We start from the raw sequence: 7065 nt of genomic DNA, 5'->3' as shown, positions 1-7065 counted from the left end.
GCTGGGGGATTGAACTGCGGTCCCTGTGCTTTGCTTAGCTTAGCTTGTTCTAAGTAGGTGCTTTAGACCACTGAGCCATCTCACCAGCCCCTCATATAATCTTTAAAAGGTAAGTATTACGTTATTCCCATTTTACTGGTGACAACCCAAGACAGAAGCTTTGTGTACCTTGGTTCACACAGCTAATGGCATGAACTGCGTGCCAGCTTCTCTCTACTAACTTTAGGCTCATTGCTTGCTTGCTTGCTTTCTTTCTTTCTTTCTTTCTTTCTTTCTTTCTTTCTTTCTTTCTTTCTTTCTTTCTTTTTCTATCTTCTTTTCTTCCTTTCTTTTTTTCCTGTACTGGGAATAGAACTCAGTACCTTGCGCTTGCCTAGAAGGCTCTTATGCCACTGAGTTATCTCCCAGTGCTAGGCTCATTAGTTTCTTTAACCATCAGAATAATTAATTAAGGTAGATGCTATCATTAATCTTGCATTTAAATGAGAAAAGTGAGAGGTCAGAGAAGCAAAGCTGCTTGTTCAAGGTCCCACAAACAGCAAACCAGTCTCATCTAAGCATCTGGCTCTAGAGTCTGTGTCCTTAACTGCCCTGCTATCTCCCACACTGGAGTTTGAAAGAACAGTTGGCATTGAATGGGAAACCTCCAGCCAAGTTACAAGTAGAGTTTCAACTTTATCAGCTAGTGATTTTCAAGGTTTTTCTTTGGAAACTGGAAAATATTTATGTAAATCAAATAAATTAGAAATGAAGTTAGGGGGCCGGCCAGATAGCTCAGCGGATTAAAGAATCTACTTAGGCAGAGCACAGTGGCCAGGGTTCAATCCCTGTTGTGCTGTGCTGGCCCCGCCCCTGGGGCCTGCTGAGAGGGCGATTGAGACTGAGCGTGGTGGCACACACCTGTAATCCCAGTGCTTGGGAGGCTGAAAACAGGAGGATCACTATGAGTCTGATCTGTGTAGTGAGACCCTGTAGACCTTGTACTAAATACAGAAAGAGAGAGAGAGAGAGAGAGAGAGAGAGAGAGAATGAATTAGGGTTAAGGAATGGAGAACTTCTCTCATGTGAGAGTCAATCTTGCAAGTAACAAACCCCAAAAGAGATCTGAGCAGAAAATATTAGCTACCATTATTATGCCCCATTCAAGGTAGGCAAAGCAGCATCTTCGCTGGTTGAGGAATTTTCTTTTATTAATTTTTTAAAATTTATTGGGGGCTGGGGAAATAGTTCAGCAGAATAAGTGCTTGCCTGGCAAGCGTAAGGTCCTGAGTTCAAGCCCCAGTACCACAACAATAAATAAATAATGGGGCCAGGGAGATGGCTCAGTAGTGCAAGGGCCTGAGTTCATTCCTCGGTTCAGCAATAAATAAATAAATAAATAAATAAATAAATAAATAAATATATTTGTTTGTTAAAGGGTCTCACTATGCAGCTTGGACTTGTGGTGATCCTCCTGCTTTTAGCCTCCCAGAGCTGGGATGACAGGCGTAAGCCACTTTGACCCCCAGACTCCAGCCAAGTCAGCCCACTCTGGGGGCATGACTGGTGAGGCCTGTGGTGCTGGGGATCGAACCTTGGTCCCCGCCCTAAGCAGGTGTTTAGTCCGCTGAGCTATCTCACTGGCCCTGGTTGAGGAATTTAAAACAGGGCTTGGAGGTGACTGGCTCATACATATGATGCTTCCCTGTGGCTAGAAATACGGTGGCAGCAGGGCAGAGTCGTCAGGACCAAAGCTGGTACTAGCCCATGAGAAAGTCCAGAGAAAGAGAACGCACTGAAGAGAGACAGAGAGGAGCAGATGAAGAAGGTTCAAGGCACCCACAGCGAGGGGCAGGAGGAAGCCAGGAAGAAGCCATGAAAGGAACCTCTGGAGAGACCCAGGAAGGAAAGAGCTTCAAAGAAAGGAAGTCTGCCAGGGCACCTAGTGTGGGCAGTGGCAGCTCACACGGGGGATCTTAGCACTCTGGGAGGCAGAGGCAGGATGATTACAAGTGTGAGCCCAGCCTCGGAAACTTAGTGACTTACTGGGACTCAAACTCAAGACCTTGTGTTTGCCAAGCAGGCACTGTGCCATTAAGCTATATCCCCAGCCCTCAAATTCAAACATTTAAAAGAAAGGCTAGGGCTGGGGTGATACTCAGTGGTCTGAGTTCCTGTCTGGCAATGCAAGGACCTGGGTTCAATCCTCAGTACTGCATGCTGTGCCACCCAGAATCCCTGGCCACCAATACTAGATGTGGTGGTGTATACCTGTAATCCCAGTGCTGGGGAGGCTGAGACAGGAGGATCACTACAAGTCCAAGCTGCATAGCGAGACCATGTACCAAATAAATAAAATATTTTAAAAAGAAAAAAGGCTAGTGATATAGTTCAGCAGGAAAGACTGGAGTTCAATTCTCACTACCCCAAAAAAGAAAAATTTTTTAAACATTTTAAAAAGGCAAAAAAAAATTTTTTTTTAAAGGCATTCTCCATCATGTTGGGTAACAGAGGAGGTAGCAGAAGGGAAAAGGCCAGGAGCTTGGTGAGGAAGAGTTCTCAAGGCAGAGTAGAGATGTAGCTCAGCGGCAGATGTAGCTCAACTGCCTCTCATATGCCAGTGCTGGTTTCCATCCCAGCACCACGACTGCCACCAAAAAGAAAGACAGAGAGAAAAAAACAGGGATGGAACAGGAAAAAAAAGGAAAAAGAAGCTGGGCCTGGTGGCACAGGCCTGGAATCGCAAGCCCAGCCTGAGCTACACAGTGAGTTCCAGACCACCCAAAAAAGCAAAAAATGATGGGGGAAAAAGGTGCTTAGACTACAAAAGTAATTTCAGAAAAGAAAGGGGAGGGAAGGTTCAGGGCTATCTCTCCAGGGTGGTCATGAAGCAATGGGAATTAACGGCTCCATTTGAAAACGTAGGTAATGCCAGGTGTGGCAGTGCACACACATTGTGATCCCAGCACAATTGAGCCCAAGCGGGGGGCCTAACTTCAAGGACAGCCTGGACTACAGAGTGAGTTCAGTGCCAGCCTGGACTACAGAGTGAGTTCAGTGCCAGCCTGAACTGAGTAGCAGGATCCTGTCTCAAGCAAACAACCCCCCAGGCAATTTAGGTAAAGAAGAAAGGCAAGAATTTGGATCACAGCGGATGGTTTAAGGGCAAGTGAAATAGGACGAGATATCAGAGATAGTTTGTCCAAACCTTCTATTTAATGCGTCTTTGAAAGCTTACATGCTTTCTTCTCCAAAGGCTGAATTTGCATGGTGCCTGGCTTTGCCAAGGTGCCTGGGTTCAGAGGGATTGGAGAGATGGACACTGATGCCCACTAACACAATACATTTTTCAGTTTTTACAAAGTTATTTGTCTGTTATAAGATTTGCTACCAAGAACAGCAGCCTAAGCTACTGTTTTTGCTATCCTCGAAACTATTTTCATAATTTTAGCTATTATTGTTTGTTTTTTATGTATTTGTTACAGGATCTCACTATGCAGCTCAGATTTGTAGTGTCCCTCCTATTTTCAGCCTCTCCAGAGCTGGGATTACAGGTGTGTACCACTATGCTTGGTCTCGGTGGCCAACTCAGTGCGCCAGGGGGTAGGGCTGGTGCAGCATATAATGCCAGGGATTGAACCCTGGTCCCTGTGCTTGCCTAAGCAGGCGCTTAGTTCAAGCACTTATTCTACTGAACTATCTCTCAGTCCCTGTATATTATTTCTAAGTAATAATTGTGTATTGCTGCTTCTTGACTTTTCAGGTTGGAGTTATCTATTCATCTTCCACCACAGAAAATGGAGCTCCAGCCATCCTCCTAGCTCCATACACAGGCACTCTCATTCCCCTAACCCTCTTCTTTTTTTAAACATTTATTTATTGTGTGTGCGTATGTGTGTGTGTGTGTGTGTGTGTCTAGCTCAGCCCACCAGGGGGCGGGGCTGGCTGGCATGTGGTGCTGGGGGATCGAACCATGGTCCTTGTGCTTTGCCAAGCTTGTTCCAAATAGGTGCTTTAGACCACTGAGCCATCTCTCCAGCCCCAACCCTCTTCTAATATGGTGAAAATTTTGGTGAGACTAATATCAGTGTTTGCTAAACTATAATTGCCCGCAGCACCAGCTTTCTCTTTTGTAGCATAGACATCTTAATCCATTTCATCCATACAATGATCCGGTCCATTCTATTGAATAAATGAGAGTATTGAGACACAGGGAGTTGCACAAACTTCCTCTAGTGGTTGATACTTTGTGTCAACTTGAGGAGTTTAAAAGATTAACTAAGTAACTCAGCTGTCCCACATCAGGTGCAGAGGAGTGCCCTGGGGTGTTTAGGCTTCAGGATGTTCTAATGGTTGATACACTGTGTCAATTTGCGAAGTTTAGAAGTTTAACTAAATGACTCAGTGGGGCTCCAGGATCTTCACTTTGCAAACATCCTGAGCCTGTGTAAAGAGGAGGGCAGGGAGATGGTGTGAATTCTGAACAGTATGAAGGAGAAGGGGCCAGAATACATACATATGTATGGAAAAGGGGCTGCTCATCCTTTTTGCGCTTGTTGCTTTGGTGTCTTCTACTACCATGCCCCTCTGCCTCAGGGCCATCGATTACAGGCTGAAACCTCCATGAACTTTGTTTTTTTTTTTTTTTTTTAATTTTTTTTTTATTTTAACATTTTATTGTGTGTGTATGTGTGTGGCCAGCTCAGCCCACCAGGGGGCGCGGCTGGCTGGCATGTGGTACTGGAGGATTGAACCGCGGTCCCTGTGCTTTTGCCAAGCTTGTTCCAAGTAGGCGCTTTAGACCACTGAGCCATCTCTCCAGCCCCTGAAACCTCCATGAACTTTGAACTAAATAACCCCTTTCCCTCTTTAATTTTGGGCATTGGGTATTTTGTCTCAACAACCAGAGAAGAGTATCCAAGACCTTTCCCCAAAACTGCATAGCTAATAAGTGGCAGATCTAGGATTTAAATTCCAGTGGTCTACTCCAAAGAGTCATTCTGTTAGCCACTTTATTATGTCTCCCTATATAACTGGTATTGATAAGTATATAGCTTATTAATACAGCAAAGGATTACTTCTCCTTTCCAAAACAATGTTTGCTTAATTGCTGTATTTACTTGGCTTTCTGTAGACTCATTGTATTTCTTGAGTAAGTTTTGTCTTTTTTTTTTGCAGGTATATGTACTATTTATTGCCGGAGCAAGCCTGCAGCCTCACTTCTTCTTGGACACACCCACGGTGCGGCCGCGGCGTCTGGTGGTCTTGGTGTGCTGGCCTCGGACTCGCAGACCCCAGAAGTGGCGCAGGCCCCTGTGGGCTCGGATCTTCTTCAGTCATTCCAGGTCTTCTCACAGCTTGTTGTCCAGACCGTTGGCTAGAACCTGGCTGTACTTGCCATCCTTCACATCCTTCTGCCTGTTCAGAAACCAGTCTGGGATCTTGTACTGGCGAGGATTCTGCATAATCGTGATCACGCTCTCCACCTCATCCTCAGTGAGCTCTCCAGCCCTCTTGGTGAGGTCGATGTCTGCTTTCCTCAACACCACGTGGGCGTACCTTCGCCCCACACACTTAATGGCAGTGATGGCAAAGGCTGTTTTCCATCGCCCATCGATGTTGGTGTTGAGTACTCGCAAAATGTGCTGGAACTTTTCGGGGATCACTAGAGACATGGCGGCAGCGGCGACGGCGGCGTGTAGGCCTCCTGTGGAAGAGAAGTTTTGTCTTTTTGAGACAGTGTTTCTCTATGCAGTTCAGGCAGGCCTTGAGCTCATTTTGCAGCCCAGGTTAGCTCAAACTCACAACGATCCTCCTGCCTCAGCCTCCTGAGTGCTAGGATTACAGGTGTGTGTCACCATGCCTGGTTTGTGTAGTTTGTTTTTTTGTTTTTTGGGTTTTTTTTGGTTTGTGTAGTTTTTAACTAACTGCTTAAGTATTTAGACTTACAAGCTGGTCTGGGGCCAGGGAGCTGGCTCAGTGGAATAAGCGCTTCCCTGGCAAGCGCAAGGTCCTGAGTTCAATCCCCAGTTATGCAAAAAAAAAAAAAAAAGCTGGTCTATCTATTCCATCCTTCCTTACCCCTCATCAAAAAACATCTTTCCCAGCACGAGCATAAGCACAGATCCATTTACCAGTTTTCCTCTCTACTTGGTACATGGCTTTCTTCCTGTAATTTTCCTTCATACCTTCCTGGGAAGTCCCTTTTTCCACTTCTATGTTAAATCTTGTTTTCTGTATCCATCTCTTCCTCTTTTTTTTGGTGAACTCCCTCATTCTGAGGGAGTATATCCTCCAGGAACTTTTTGAGAAGGATGTATGGAAGATAAATTTGTTTGAAACTTTGCCTATGTAGTAGTATTTTTTCTTTTTCTTTTCTTTTTTTTTTTTTTTTACTAGGGTTTCGAACTTGGGACCTAGCGCTTGCCAGGCAGGCACTTATGCTGCTGAGCTATCTCCCTGGCCTTCTATCTTTACTCAGCTTTCATGATTGGGAGATAATTTGGCTGGTGTACTACTCCAGTTTGAAATAAATTTTCTTCTTGAATAATTAAAGTGGCAAATCCCTTGAATAATTAAATTTTGGTCGCATTAATCTATTGCCTTAAGGGCCAGCCCAATATCTTAGCAGATTAAAGCGACTGCAAACAGGTACAGGGGCAAGGGTTCGATCCCCGGGCCTGCTGTACTGGCCCACCCCCAGGGCACTCTGGGATGGCAATTGAGATTGGGTATGGTGGTGCGTGTCTGTAATCCCAGCTCTTGGGAGGCTGTAAACAGGCAGATTACTATGAGTCCAATCTAATAGTGATACCCTGAACATCTGTAGACCTTTCCCTAAAATAAAATAAATTTTAAAAAATCTATTATCTTTTAGGGGTTGAGGAATTAGTTCAGTGGTAGACCATTTGCCTAGCAAGCTGGAAGCCCTGGGGTTGGCCATTGGCACCAAAAAAGAAAAGAGAAACAAAAACAAACAAACCGGGGCTGGAGAGATGGCTCAGTGGTCTAAAGCACCTACTTGGAACAAGCTTGGCAAAGCACAGGGACTGCGGTTCAATCCCCCAGCACCACATGCCAGCCAGC

General features: G+C 45.3%; 1 pseudogene; it reads right to left on the bottom strand.

Moving 5' to 3' along the window:
- Positions 1 to 5159: 5159 nt before the first annotated feature.
- Positions 5160 to 7065, bottom strand: part of LOC101575845 — a 14035-nt pseudogene continuing 12129 nt past the window's right edge.

The sequence above is a fragment of the Octodon degus genome, unplaced genomic scaffold, assembly GCF_000260255.1.
Source record: "Octodon degus isolate 3935 unplaced genomic scaffold, OctDeg1.0 scaffold00072, whole genome shotgun sequence".
NCBI classification, from domain to species: domain Eukaryota; kingdom Metazoa; phylum Chordata; class Mammalia; order Rodentia; family Octodontidae; genus Octodon; species Octodon degus.
The sequence above is the reverse complement of the archived record's forward strand: the minus strand, read 5'-3'. Positions and strand labels throughout refer to the sequence as shown.